The sequence below is a fragment of the Sander lucioperca genome, chromosome 22 (assembly GCF_008315115.2).
Source record: "Sander lucioperca isolate FBNREF2018 chromosome 22, SLUC_FBN_1.2, whole genome shotgun sequence".
Lineage (NCBI taxonomy): Eukaryota > Metazoa > Chordata > Actinopteri > Perciformes > Percidae > Sander > Sander lucioperca.
Genome location: NC_050194.1, coordinates 20,673,106 through 20,689,669, shown reverse-complemented (window position 1 = coordinate 20,689,669; position 16,564 = coordinate 20,673,106).

The window sequence follows — 16,564 nt, the reverse complement described above, 5'->3', positions numbered from 1 at the left end:
CAAGTTTGCTAATTGGGTTTGAAACATCGTATTAAGATCTGTTTAGTCTATATCGACGATGTTTCATATAGGGGATAGTGCGGTGCCGCCAGAGGTTCTGCTGGATGTCCCTCATTTTTGGCCGGATGTCACACACCTTCCGCTTTCTTTGTGTTGGCATTCTAAACCCCGACAATCAAATTATATTTATCTTGTTTCGAGTAAAATTCTCATCACACACTCGACAGCCATTTAATTCCCCAACTCGCCTCCCTACGTGCACGTTTCACCAAAACAAGTTCTTTCCCAAGGCTATTTTGCAGAGGCACCATTACTGTGTCCGGCCGGATGTCCTTCAACTTCCGCTTTCTTTGTGTTGGCATTCTAAACTCTGGTCGATTTATGAGGACTATGGTTAACTGCTCCTCAGATCTCTGCAGGGTAAATCCAGACAGTTAGCTAGACTATCTGTCCAATCTGAGTTTTCTCTTGCACGACTAAAACAACCTTTGAACGTACACATGTTCCACCAAAACAAGTTCCTTACCGAGGCTAACGTTGCTCCGTCCAGAGCTTGGCGCCGCCCAAGACGATTGTGACTGGTTTAAAGAAATGCCAATAAAGCAGAGCACGTTTTTCTCCCATCCCGGAATGCTGTGTGGACTAAAAACATGGTGAAAAATGTGGATCAGTGTGTGGACTGTGTGGACTCAAAACATGGTGAAAAATGTGGATCAGTGTTTCCCAAAGCCTAAGAGTACGTCCTCAAATGTCTTGTTTTGTCCAAAACTCAAAGATATTCAGTTTACTGTCACAGAGAAGAAACTAGAAGATATTCACATTTAACAAGCTGGAATCAGAGAAATTTTATTTGTTTTAATAAATAAAATGACTCAAACGATTAATCAATTATCAAAATAGTTGGCGATTAATTTAATAGTTGACAACTAATTGATTAATCGATTCATCGTTGCACCTCTACTGGCAACGCAAGACTTAGATCTGTTTTTATTGTATTACACTTAATAACATCTCCAGTATAAGAAAAGAAAGACAGAAAGTAGAATAACCTGAGGCAACTGAAATTATTTGGCATTCAAGTTGTTTGACTGGAGATTCCTCTGAGCTGCCGATGACAACAATGACATTCGGTAAGAGACGGGACCAGCTGAGCATGACTTCAATCTAATTCTGTAGCCCAAATGAGTCTGTCCAGTGGTCAAAGAAGAAACAAGGGAAATATCAGGGCACAGGTGACTAAGAAGAATCATCAAAATTGCTCATTGTGCTGCAATGAACTTGAGTGATATTGTCCACATGAAGGCGTGCTGGACATGTAAGAGCACAGAGATGTCTTTTATTGTCAAGATTCATTTCATGAAGTTACACCAAAGTTACCTCCTGCTGTAAGGGATTTCAATTATTTCCTGGATAAGCCAAATACACAAACACACACACACATCCCAGCTATAGGAAACAAAGCAACATTCGTAAGCCTGGCCTTTTTCCAGCTGTGCCATTTCTGCCACGTCTGTAAATGACATCGAATTTCGTATCTGAGTCCCATTAAATGAGATTTAAAACGTAATTATAAAGATTGCAGCAGTGACTGTGTATGTTTTCATGCAATTCTGAGAGCAATAATGTTCAAACCTGGCTGTCACTGAAGTCCCAACATTGTTAGAGTACAGTATAATCAAACCTGTACTTTTTGCTTTTCAGGTCAGAGAGGTACTATATGAAATCAAGATGATATAAAATAAGACCTTGATTATAAGACATTGGCCTTCAACATATGAAAGTAGCATATACTACAACCTCATTAAAGCCCAAACTACCATTAAAATGTCTTTTATAAAAGCTTCCCACCTTCACTCTCTTCGAAAGGAGGTGGCTCTTTCAAAAGACTTCAGGTCACTGAGAATCCCAAGGAAAATTATTTGGACACACAGACACACAGACAGGGGCGTCGGACTGGGGGGAAAAAAGAGGACTGAATACCCAGGGCCCTCATGTGAGGAGGGCCCAAAAAGATGCTAGAATATATAGCTGTGGATGCGGGCAGGGGCCCATAGAAAATGCCTTTCTACAGGGCCCAGAATTGTGTGCTATGCTCCTGCACACACACACACACACACACACACACACACACACAATGAGATAGAAATTCCTTTCCTCTCTTAAATGGATTGCTTGGCTCAATGTGTCACTGAACAAAGCATGGAGGAAACTTGAGATGTGTCCCAGTTATGTACAACATACTGCACTAATACAGCACACTAATACACACTCATCTTCATAACAGGGTATATTTGCATAAGAAATTCATGTACTATTTTGTACTTGCAGGAAATGAAACAAGACATGTGTTGATGGATGTCAATCAAACTGTAACTTTGGAAAGCTAATGCCAATCAAACGCAACAAAGAGAAAGCAATATATTATGATTTTTAGTTTTTCCCTTGTTTTCCTTTTTTCAGTTATTGTCCTTATGTTGTGGTGTTATTTATGATGACAACACGTGGCAAGATTGCAGGCATCAACTTCCCCACTCTCTCCCACATCTACTCTAACAGAGTGGCAAAGAAGGCCCAATCCATTGCAGCTGACCCTAGCCACCCCTTGTCCTGCCAGTTTAAGCTACTTCCCTCAGGCCATAGGTACTCCATACCCAGATGCAGGTCCAATAGACTCAGAAACTCTTTTATCCTGACTTCCATTTCCATTTTAAACAATTTGCCAGAACTGTTTTAAATGATTTACTATTGTTTTTAGATACTGTGGGTATTTCATGTTTTGCTGTATTGTTGTGTGTCTTGTCTTTATGTCTGTCTGCTGGCTGTACAAACAATTGCCCCTCGCGGACAATAAAGTTACCTTGACCTTGACATTTAGAGCATATTCTTAAATTTATTGAAGGAAGTGCTATATGACTCATAATTAAGGAAATCTCAAAGAATGAACTAGTCATTATATTATTTTGGTTTATACATTATATATATATATATATATTTATATTTATTTTATATATTTATTTATATATTTATATTTATTATTTATATATATATTAGTGCTGTCAGTTAAACACGTTATTAATAGCGTTAACACAAACCCATTTTAAAGGCGTCAATTTTTTTATCGTGAGATTAACGTTCTTTTTGGCCTAGCAAACTTTGTAGTTTTTTTCACATGCTGTTGCAACAACTAGTAACGTTAGAAAAACTACAACACCACACCGGATCTAGCTAGACCGGAAACAAAACAACAGGCACGCCGCACACACTTGTTTGGGCTTGCGAGCAGGCCAAAGAGTAGTAGGCTAAACGTTACGTTTTGAGTGGATGGCGAGCGAGAGACGCCGAAATGGATGCCAATAAGATTCTGAATGGAAAGTTTACTTTTAAAAAGTTGCCAAATGGTTCCATTGACAAGACCAAAGTGATCTGTGTGTTTTGTCATTGTGAACTGAGCTATCATCGCTGCACGTCCAGTCTGAAATACCACTTGATGGCCAAGCACACAGCTGATGCCAATTCTCCGCCCCCTCGTCAAAGCCAGGCAACAAAAGCACAAAGCAAGCCGATCCCCTTTTCCATGTTGATAAGAGCATTAAAATGAGAAAAAATAATGGGACAAAAAGAAATCAAGGGACATTTAGAATAGATAAAAATGTGCGATTAATTGCGAAATATTTTTATCGTTTTGACAGCATATATATATATATATATATATATATATATATTTTTTTCTCTTTTTTTTTTTTTCCTTTCTTTCACAAGGCAATAAATCTGAAAGTGATCAGCAAACAAAGCTTATAACTAACTAACTACACTGATGCCAATTAAAGATTTTCTAAATCTTACTGCTGCACTTGTATCCCGGTATGGCTCGCATACCTTCGTTGACTAAGTGGTAGGGCTGAACGATTAATTGCATTTGCGATAATATCGCGATATGTTAAAACGCGATTTCCTAATCGCAAAGGCTGCGATTTGGTCACATGACTCGCGAGAGCAAATCAGTCTGCACTCCGCAGAGAAAGCATCAACTTAGCACGCTAACGCTACACTGTACCTTGAGCTGATTTCTGTCATTCAAACAACTCTGAGTTGTAGTTTAAAACTTTTACAGACATTTTAATAAAATGAAGGGTTTTATTCTGGTTCGAGTCCATACGTGCAGTTAATGGATACAGACACGCAGAACTGAAGGCTCGGTTGGCAACTAGCTCTGATTAGCGGTTAGCTCCGGTTAGCGGTTAGCTCCGTTATAAAGATATGGAGTGGAGGAGCTGCCACTGAGAGGGGTAACAACCAGACTGATAAATGACATTCGGGGAGCTTTCACAGCAGCGTGGCCGCGGTGTTTCAACGGTTTTATTAGTACAGTTAATCCCACGGCAAGAACACCAGCAACTAGCTAACGCAACGATAGCCTCTCTGCACTCAACTTCACGAGAGGGAGGGGCTGGAGGCAGCTCCTCTCTGTGCACTGTAAAAAAAAATACTGTTGTGTGTGTGTGTGTATATACTATATTTTTACTTTTTTAACTGTCTAGTGTGTAATTGTGTGTTGTTCATACTATAAAATGATTTATTGTTTGTCTTTGTTGAATAATAGAGAAGACAAAGAGCTTAAAAAAATAATCAAATCGAAATCGCAATATTTGGGAAAAAAATCGCAATTATTTTCAAAAATCGTTCAGCCCTACTAAGTGGGAGACGGTTCAAAGTTCATCTTGTCATTAAACAATACAGGAATGCACAAATAAAATGTTGAAATGCAGCTCTAGCCCCTTTATGCCACACACACACACACACACACACACACACGTAAGAAAAAGACAAAAAATATAATTAGAATAGAGTAAATTACAGAATACAATTAGAAACACTTTAGTAAGAGCAGGTATTAGTAGTCAATATATTAGTAGTCATAATATTATACGATTATGAGCACACACAATTCTGTAGTGCAGGGTTTTTAGAAAATGTTAAAAGTAACCATTTCTCATTAAACACTCTTTGTTTTTTGTTTGTTGAATATCCGTGTATGAATTGAGCATCAGTTATGGAGTATCTATGATATCCTCCATTAGCCATGTAAGGGCTTTTTAATAAAGGCTGCAGGGGGGATTTTGCCGTGCATATCAGGGGTGTGTGGCTGTCGCTCAGAATCACTTTACAAAGCAATATTTTACCGAGCAGCTTGCATGAAACCTCGCTTTTGTTGGCAATTATTTGCTTATTAATTTTTAACCTCGTCCCAACAGCTCAATAAATAAACCAATGCGTTTAATGAAACAAATTGGTTCCATAACAAAAATAACTGGTAATAAATCATTCAAAGCATGTGTATGGATTAAACATGCTTCAGCCCTGATTTTCATTAAAACGGCAGTGCTCAATTCTTAACAATTGCTCAGGGCCCCAAAAGGCATCTGCTAATCAATATGTAGGACTGGATTGTTTTGGGCCCTTGAGGGAAAACAGAAAGTTTGTGCATACAATAGAAGTAAACAAATAATTTCTGGCCTTAAAAAAGTTGAACACAGAATTAATGAAGTGTTGGAGCCATGCTGTTTACAGACTAGCTTGCTGGTGGGTAGAAGAGTACAATGAAACCTGAATTTGATGTTCAAGTGGGGAAGGTGGCAATGAGGAAATTAGCTCAGATTATGAAGGTCATTAAAAGAAACAGAACCATCCCTTCAGTCTCCAAAGGCACTCAAATGACTGAACTGAAGCCAAGCGCAGTGGAATTGACTCCAATGTGAGCTTGTTATGATAGCACATGGTGAGATGCACTTTCATCATGGGAATGTTATTTGACCTTTGAAACACACATCATTATATAGTATGACAGTCTCTGGGGCTTCAAGCACAGCAGCCATTTACTATCAAGCTACTTCCACTGTTGTCGATGAGCCTTTCCCATATCCTTCCAGAGCCTCTTATGCTTCGACACTACACAGGTTGTAGCTCCACTGTGATGGGCATTTGTCATTAGATGTCATGATTGGATACAAATGGTTTGTGGCTGTATTCTGTCATGCCTATGACAGCTCTCTGAGGTGTTTGATGATGGAGGGTCTCAGCGAAGTGTCATATGTCCCTCTCTATGACCCAAATGGTAACACATACTCACCGCATCTGCTGCACATACCGCATTATAGACTGTGACAAGGCTCTTAGTTATCACTGTGCTAGGGAATCACATGTCTGTGGAGTTTTCATTAGTTTAGTCACACAGATTTCTTACAGGTAAGGTTCATGAACACATAAATGTATTTATGTGGGTGTATGGTTGATACTGTCACAGTGAAGATGATGTTTTGTGCTCATTAAACCTCCCTGTAACTCAGAAAGAAGCCGCAGCTGCACAGAGTAGTTGTTTGGCAGCTCTGGTCCTCATTTATAATGTGGTCATTAAAACAGCTGGGAAATCAAGTTGAGGTGATCATAATAAACTGTAATTCAGTTTTAAAAAAAAAAAAAAAAAAAAAAAAAAAAACTTCAATGTGAGCAAAAGCGATAACCTCATATTCTCACTCAGAAAAAGCTAAATGAAATAAGTGATGTGTTAGATGGAAGTGGTAGACTTATTACTGACACGTCATTCCATGTTTCAATATCCAATAATTCAACTCTACAAGAACAAATTTATGACATGCTCATTTTACAGGGTTCAGCTAATGAGTTGGTGCCTCTCATATCATTGATTTTATGTTCTTCTTCCAGTGCGTTAGTTCATCATGACCTAGTCTCCCACTGCCAGACCTTCTTCCACAGGGCTACGGAGGAGGGTCTGGCTAGTCCACACAGCATTAAGGGATGGGAGAAAAACGTGCTCAGGTCTATTGGCATTTCTTTAAACCAATCACAATCGTCTTGGGTGGCGCTAAGGGGAGCAACGTTGCCTCTGCAAAATAGCCTCCGGAAGGAATTTGTTTTGGTGGAATTTCCAGCGGCACCTGAACAATCCCGGAAGTGAAACATCATCAATATAGACTAATCCCGACCCAACAGAATGGTAGTCAAGGCTACTGTTCTATATTACCCAACAACGATTTAGAGATCCCAGGGGCAGTCCCTCCTGGAAATAGTTAATGCTTATGCAACCTGCAATATTTGTAAGATCTCAATATGTTTATAAATTCCAAAAAGATTTCTGCAAAAGAAAATCTTTTAGACCATTAGATGGCAATCACCACTGTTTTCCACAAAAAAATATCCATAATCCAATTCAGAACAGCATTTATGAAGTCAAACTTTTATAACGTCAAAAAAATCAAACAATTTCCACAAACAACTAGAAATTCCCTAAGCTATGTATCGCTCTGACCAAGCTTTCAATAAAGTTACCAAATAATAATATTTATATCTAATATATAATCTAATACCTATAACAAACAATAGCCTTTTGTTAGGGAGCACTAAGATTACCTGTTAGACCGAAAAAATTATGGAGAAAAACTGTTACAAAGGCACCTACAACTTCCTGGTTAGCTAACTACATGGGCTAGTTGCAACCGACAGAAATGTCCATGAACAGGGACATCCTAATTTCCTATTCCCAAACTTATTTTTATTGTCACTAGAACGTATCGCATATGATGATTACCAGTAAATTCTTCACTAAAACACTGCAATGGATTTTAGCTTTCTGACTTTGGTCTTTTTGGGCCTCAATAATAAAAATAAAAAACCTCCTGTGGGGACAGTAAAGGCCTTTTCTTACCCTTTCTTCCTGAATTTTTAGCTTTGGCAGAGAGAACCCACTAATGGTGTCATTGAGCCTCCAAACGCCTGTCCTTGACATATGTCTACACCAGCTAGTCTGTGATGAGCCTCTGTAGCCTCCGGCCAACCAAGAACACAACATGGTGAGGCTCTATTTGAAAGAATGAGATGGCAGAGAGTGTCTCAAAGGAAATTTCATTCTCCTCTGAAATGATGAGCAGCAAAATGCAGGACACACAGTCTGCTAGTCCCACCAGGCTGCTGAGGGAATACATCAGTGTGGCGCGGCAACGTCTTGAGCATCACTCATGTTTTGTAGAAAGTCAAGAGACCCTCTTGGGAAACCGTATCTACAGGTGGCTGCTTTGTCAAGTCCAGGTTAAATGCCATTTATGGGCAGGGGGTTAACAGCCTTTATGTTTCCCACTAGTTCACAGGGTGACATCCCCCAACAGATGGCATTGGAACCATGTCAAGCTGGCTATGCGACACAGCGTATGAGGAAAACTAACAAGCAGTGTAGCCATGAGGGAAGATGGGTAAGACACACGACAAAAACAGTTTAGCTAAATGCCAGGATGTGGTCCGCAGCACTCCATGTGATGATCAAGCTTTATTTCAAGTGGCAGCCCCCTGCCCACCTCTCCCTTGATTAATGAGGGGAGAGCAGATGCTATGGATATGGAGCAGAGGGAGTAAAGCAAGGAATGACGTTCTTATTGGCACCCCACATGGCGACGGCCTTCATTTCCTCACCTTTGCATCAGGCATGTCTTGCTGTGTCCGTGAGTGTGTGCACGCTCTGTACACTGTGTGCATGAGCATCCACATAATTGTGAGTCCGCTGTCTCTCTTTGCATAATTGCATGTGTGTGACAACACACACACAAGGGAAATAATAAAAAATAAATATCAGAATAGTTTTCTGAGGTGTACATGTGTAGATTGCTATGTTTCAGTTCATGATGACAGGGATGCATTTGACTGGCATGCTGGTGAAACATTTTCCCTCCTGTCACCGAGTTATAAATCACTCTGAATTATTGCCTTTGAGGGCTCACACCTCTTATTGCCATTTCTCACCCTGGGCTACCCCTTGCTTGTATTTTATGTACTTTTTATCACCGGGCATAAATTAGTTCCTACTTAAGTTGGAAGACAGGCTTGGCCCCGCAAAGCTAAGATGAGTGTCCTCCTAAACACTTGTACAGATTTAGAACTCCTTGTCGAGCAAGGGCATCTGAAACGGGGAGTCATATATTAATGATCCTCGCTGGAAGCCAAACAACCACAACGCTGCAGGACAGAAAATAAACTCTCTGGCACATTATGAAGGCAGGAAACAAGTATTTTGTACCTGCTTGCAATTTTAGTGCTGCATATTTTTGCCAATGGATTATTTATGATAAGGCTTAATTTACATGGGGTGCATTTGGATAGGAAGGTCTATAAATACTTTACGAGCCCGACAAATTAAGCAGTAAAACAACCAGCAGCGTCAATACTGTAAGAGTGCTCAGACTGGTCCATAAACAGCTGTTTTGCCCGAGTGACGAGCGCATAGAGAGTGATTGCGTCCTTCCTGAGTTGATCCTATTTTCATGTGTGGAGGTATAGTTGAGCTTGGAAAGGTCAGGTCTAAATTGGGAGCGGGAAACAGACCTTTCAAGGTTTAAGTATCAAATCTCAAAAGTCACTCTAGCAACCTATTTGGAGGAGAGTGAGAGAGATTCTCCTGTCCTCCTCACCACCCTATGAACAACTAATGATCCCTTCCTCTGCTGTACAGGACAGAATGGTTCCTGTTCTTTAGAAGTTTACATCTCAGCTGTTTTCCTCTCAAGGACGCACATTAGATGTCTCTCTGTTGTATTGCTGTCTTTCAGCAACTGCTTTGCTTTGCAAGTATGAATATCTATGTATACCTCAGTATGCCCTTTTAGCTCAATTACCCACCAATGTACAAATCTGCTAATATAATTAACATGCCGTGAGACATTGTTTTCGTGAAAACAATCTTTTTACAGAAATGCACTCAATGTATTCTCATGTGGACACAGGCCAGTGGGAAGGAGCCCTGCAGAAAGGTGAAGGCACTTATTCATTTATCTTCTATTTATGTTCCTCCATTTAATTGAATTTTCTGTTATAGTCCTGGCCCGTTGATATAAATCATGCCTCTCAATCAGTCAAGATAGCCAAAAGACGGCTCCAGCTACAGATGTATGAGAAGGGCTGGCAGGGGGCAAGAAGATGCCAAGATTTATGTGTGCGAGGAAAAACATGACCCTGGGTCTCTGTTGCCTGTCAGCAGAGCATCTTTTCCATTACCTTGAGGATTCATAAGCACTATATTTCAGTCAGGGGTCCTTGAACCAATTCAGGACCAACACAAAAAAAAAAATAATTCCAGTGCACTCTGCTATTTAAAAAAAAATAAAATGCAGCAATTAAAACTTGTTTTCAGCACCACAACAGAATGTGAATGGTGTATCTTTCAAAAGGAGTTTTTTGTAGTATGCCCTTGGGTCTTTTGACGAGTGAGAATGAGCAATTGTATGTTAAACAAGTATGCAAAAAAGGAACATGATTCATGCTCATGAATGGCTTTTTAGTAGTAGTAGTAGGCAGTAGGCTACATGTTCATGATAGACATTCAACCTATACTTCAGCACAATTATTAAGTACCTATACTGTAAGTGGTTAATCATTCATTTTCAATAGCAAATACTGTTTTAACAAGAGACAAACTCATCCAAAGGGTTTATTAGCGGTGTACTTTTGAGTTGACACGGCCCAATGGGTTAAGGTTGAAACTTGTTTAACTCTATCATTACAGTTCAGAGGTTGTATTACCTCTATGAAGCTACACATGGTGGTGGTAAATACAATATAATATAGTTGGATTCCCGTGAATAGTGTGTTGTTGCAATATGGGAATTATGCTGTTGGGAGCAAGGACATGATTTACCGACAAAGATCCAGAGACAAAGCCTTGAGGTAAACATGATTATTTGCTGAAGCCAATTTCATTGTCAACTGTTTAACCAAAATTCAACAACTGTAGTTTATTGTGTCATTTCTGTACTCTGTAATTCAAGGTCACCTTTATAAAAAAATAACTTTTTGTTATATTTGCTGAAACTGTCACTATACCCTGATAGTAGCACATAAGATAGATATGTGAGAAAAAAAAAACATGTTCCTCTCGCTCGCCCTCTGCTCATTTGCATTTACAAGTTTTCACTGTACCCAAAGATTAACAACCAATTAGTAGATTATAAATTCTGTTTATGCATTGCCTATTTCTCGAGCCAAAACCAAGCAAAGAAACAATCTCTCATTTTTCAGCGAAACGGTTGAAAACTATGTTTCTGAAAACATTTGATGCGAGAAATAGGCAAGCAGTAACAGAATCTTGAATCATATTTGATCAGCGCTGCCAAGTTTAACAGTTTGACAAGCAGTCATTGACACTGCCTTAGAGACTCCTCAGCTCTGATTGGTTGCTTTCCATATGCCATTAGGAGCACCAGGAAGAGGCAGAGGAATATGATTTTTTATCACAGATGATCTGATTCATGTAGTCTGTCATTATCAGGATATAGTTTGACAGACAGTTTGAGCAAATATGACATGTTTTATGAAAATTACCAACCTTAGCTAACCATAGCTAACCATAATCAACAAAGAGTGGCTCTTTGCTAAGGGAATTGATTTAAATGCATTATCTGATCAAGGGCATGGCTTGTTAGCAACAAAGAAAGTCATATGCCAGCAAATTGAATATAATCACTCAACCAATACCAGCCCTCATACACACCCCCTTCTACAAACATCAATGTGTGCCCAGCGTCCAATCCGGTCTCAGTGTTCTTCAATAAAGTCCCCTCTGACAAACATGATGGAGAGCCACTCTGCTTCAGAGCGGGATATACTCAGAAAACGACTTGATGATAAAATATTGCCATCCTGGCAGTTGACTTGCCAATCCAAATTAAAAAAGTTAGAGTGGCCAGGTTTATGCTGCACCCTTCACTGCTGCTATATTTCACGCTTTTACACCTGCTACACACTCACATACTTACACACTTCCCCACCTACCATTTCTTCCTTTCCAGTAAGGGCTGCAAAGCCAAATAACCAAATAAGTAGATCTGGTGTAAGGCCTTTCATCTATGGAGATTGATATTTCATCCCATCCCAAAAACTGGAGAAATGCTACAGTGTGTAGACTCCATCATCAAGCTATAAATATGAGATGAATATGAGATATACAGTAGTGACCCACAGCAAAGCTTTGACTGGAGGCAGACTCATAGTACGGTCCTCCTGAGTCTGAATACAATATTCCTTATAATGCTCAAATATAGATTTTTTTAACTTTTTAAACATAGTTTGACTTGCTTCACCTTTTCCCATTGTTTCTGCCCACCTGAAGTCCTTGCTTAGCTAGAATAATAATAATATTACAGTATTATTTCATAGGCTACAGTCAGTGCGTTTACATGCAGTTTAAAAAAACAAACGCCATGTAAACACCTAAAATTGGAGTTCTTGTTACCCGGTTAACAGAGGTAGAGAACTCCTTCAGTAACCAAGGTATTTCTCCATGTATACACCTTAACCAGGCTATGGTTGGTTTAAGCGTCTGTGCATGCTTCAACTGTCCTTCCTCACTCCGCTGGAGTGGTTTTTGAACCAGACATAATTTGTCAGCGCGCTGTGAGTCATAGTGCTATGACACGATACAACAAAACAGCATTGCCCGAATCAGCGGCGGGCCATCGGCAGCAAAGAACCTGTGGTCCTTCTGTTTTACTCCCAGCTAAGGCAGCAGCGAACTCCGGTAGATGGATAAACTAATTGTCCATCTCCAGGGCTGTCAACGCTGTGTCTCGGCAAAAAAGTGGAGGGACCGAGCAGCCCCCGCTGCTGCTGTTGGCTAACGTTAATGTTAATTACCAAGGGGGTAAGCGAGCATCCGCAAAGCGTACCTCCTATGAAGACATTTTGATGCTATTAAGCCATCAGGTGCCGTTAGCATTCCATTGACTGCCATTCATTTTGGCGTCACTTTGACAGCGAATAACTTTACATCTGAAGGGTTTAAAGACTTTATTTGTCCATAGTTTATTTCTAAAGAAACACGACAATGTATAAAAGGCTCCATTACCTTGTATCTCACGTTATGGCTCCGTAGCAGACGTTTTTGTGAAAATAGGCCAATGATTGTGTCAGAACCACGCAACTTTGTCGTATAGTAGACAAATTACCGTATAGTCAGGAGAAGCTCACAGGCAATTTCGACTTACATTAGCTGTTTAAGTTTAGTTACTAATGTTAACTAGCATTTTAGTTAGCAATAATTAGCCTGTGCCTATGTTATCTCCTTACATATATCTACGTGCTCCGTCTCTGCAAGATTGGGAATGATTGAAATTTCTCTTGGCACAGCTACCAGAAGACTTACAACTTTCAGACAGGTTGCTCACGTCACATCTACGTCATCAAGCTCAGTTGGAGGCTGCGCAGTAACGCTCAGCCATCACCGGAAAAGTGCTTCTAATAGACTTCACTGGTCTCCGTGGATGTCTACAGCGTCGCTTTATCCATTCATTTTGCTATCTATGTTAATTACCTAATGAAGTAAGCTTGCTAATTCCACCCAACACTGGTTACAAATAACGTTATGATGAGCCTAACAAGTTGTCAGTCATCTGGCAGGAACACTGTGCTGTCCTACGCTGTGACAAGAGTGTATGAATGAAATATTAAGTTGTCAAATTTTACTAATTTAGTGATCAGTCTGTGTAATTTTGACATAGGTCAACCGAAAGAAAAAGCGTTGTGCATTGGCAGAGCACCACCTAAACTGGCATAACCCGGTTATTCACTTACCCCGGTTACTGCTGTGCATGTAAACACACTAAATGAGCACCCAACCAGCAATGGAACCTTGTTTACCTTGACACGAGCCATCATTGAGTCCATCCTTACATCCTCCATCACCATCTGGTACGCTGCTAGCACTGCCAAGGACAAGGGCAGACTGCAGCGTGTCATTCGGTCAGTAGAGAAGGTAATTGGCTGCAATCTGCCGCCGCTCCAGGACCTATACGCCACCAGGACTCTGAAGCGTGCTGGAAAAAGTGTGGCCGATCCCTCCCACCCCAGCCACAAACTCTTTGAGACACTCCCCTCTGGCAGGAGGCTGAGGTCCATCAGGACCAAAACCTCACGCCACATGAACAGCTTTTTCCCATCCGACACTAGCCTTATCAACAAGGCCCGGAAACCACCCTGACTCTCTCCACACTCCACCCCAGGCTCTTCATGCCACTGTACTCTCTCTGCTGTAAATGCTCTTTTTATTTCTATCTTTATTTTTTATTTAATACATACTGTGTACATATACTTCTATTGTTTAATATTCCATTTAGAGAATGTGTGACGTGCACCAACAACACCAAAACAAATTCCTTGTATGTGTTAAAAAACGTACTTGGCAATAAAACCCTTTCTGATTCTGACGAGTTTCTTCTGGGTTGCATTGCCAAAATGGTATGTGTATGATTGGAGGTATGCACATTCAGACTGCCTATAGAACTCTCAAAGAAAAGAAGCACATCACCAACAAGAATGTTTGACGTCTGTCCACATCTGCCATACACATGATCTCATCATCTGAGTTCAAGCTAAATAAATGGATCCACCCACCCAACAGTTCATAGAATAAAGAGAGATAATTCCAGTTTAAAAACCTGATAACTTTACTTATTAAACACTTATCCAAAGACGTTTCACTACTGTATCTTCAAGTCAGGGGTGGTGATGTTTACTTTTAATATCATGCAGTTTTATAGCTCATTGGAATGAATCAATAGCTTTAAACTATGTATTCTCTTTTTAATATACATTTTGAGTATGTGGGTTGAGGTTGTTTTTTTTTAGAAGCTACACACCTACATGACATGCAAGTCAAATATATTTCATCAATTATGTCAGGATTGTCAAACAAGGATTTGAATGCCTAGTAACAGTAGTGTCAATAACGACCCTTCAAAGTTCAGTCCAAATTGTTTCCACTTCCATTCCAATCACAATAGAAATAATTTCAATATAAGGAGTAAGTTAGTAAGACAAATAGTTATCCTTTTGAGACACAGAATATAGACCTTCATCATGGAGGGAAAAGTGTCAGAGAGTAAGAGACGAGAAATGGTTGCTATCAAAGTAATTGCAAACTGCAGATTGTCCTCTTTGCACATAAAGAAACCAGCAGGGGTTGAGGTCAGTGAGAATTGTATTCACATGAATTATAAGATGGACTACTGAACCGTCTCCCTCTGTCCACCACATTTAAAGCGCCGCTGATAAGGTTTAACTGTGTTTTATTGTGCTGGGAGGCCATGCAGGGGTAGAGGGAGGAGAGAGCTATGACTTTTCACTGATGTTTTATATCCAATTATCTTCATGCTGAGTGGAAGGAGGAATGGCAAACACGGGCTAAATGGTGCGTTTCATATGTGGTCAAACTCACTTCTAACCTCAGGCTGTGAATATAAGCTGAGCATGTGCTTCCTCGTCAGGCAGTTACTTTTTTTGTATTAGCTGATGCACAAGGATAGGAAGGCGACCGCATAGCTGTTCCCTTTCTTTTCAAACCAATGTCAAAACAGCATGTTGGTATTTAGTAGCCAAATTTGTACCAATGCTCAAAAGGTATCATTGTATTTTGACTCTGTTCACGTGGGTAAGCATTAATAACTCTTTAATACATTACAATGGCTCGCTCAGCACACAAATCTATCTCAGCTTTTCTTTAACATTATTTAATGTGTCACCTTTTGTGCAACGACGTGGTTGCCTGTCATATCCCTACAAATGTCTTGGTTGTTTTTCACATCTGTGTTGCAGCAGAATTGATAGAGTCGACATGGCATAATAGCTGGATTTATTACCGCCTCTTCCCCTCAGGGATGATCAAGTTCACATCTGCATGTCTGACAGCCGTTCAATAGTCTGCTCTGTTCAGATGCAACACAGAACCTACTATATACTGTATGTATGGATATATATGTCCATAAAATAACTAAATACATACGTGTTCAAACAATGATAACATAGTTACAGTGCAAGTAGAGAATACAAGATAAGGCTTGGTGCGCTATTATGTACGGATAGTATATAAACAACAGAAGAGATCAATGTTACAGCAGAATGATGGCGAGCATGTAAACAGAGTCAAGAATGATACAGTAACAAAAGAGAAGACATTGTCAGCTGGAGAATAGTACTTTTGGACAGTTGAAATGAACATAAGCGAAAGAGGCTAGTCCTCTCAAGGCTAAATTTCCAACATGAAAAGTTAATAGCTGTGATTTTTTTTCCCTCTGTTTAATTTCTCTAAGATTTTCAGTTTAATAAAACCACGAGGAACAGCAGTGGAATGAAACAAAATATATTTCCACACAGAAAAGGCAATAACCTGAGAAAATAACCATCTTAAATTAAGTTGCGGTTCTGAAGTAGCACAGGAGTTACGACGGCTCTCCGCTGAATCGTTTCTAGCATGACAATAAACTGATAATGGACACTACTCAGCTATAGCAAATCACACTGAATTGCTTTATAGTGTGTGTGTACAGACTCTTTTTTTTCTCCACTTATTGCAAAGCTCAAATTAAAGAAACAGAGTGCAATTAGTATAATGTAATGTAGAAGTATCATTATTATGAAAGTAACATTTAATGTCAAAGGTAAAAACTAAAAGAACAAAAATACACCTAACTGTAATTAATTTAAACAGGAATGAAAGGCATAAAGAAGCAGCATTTCA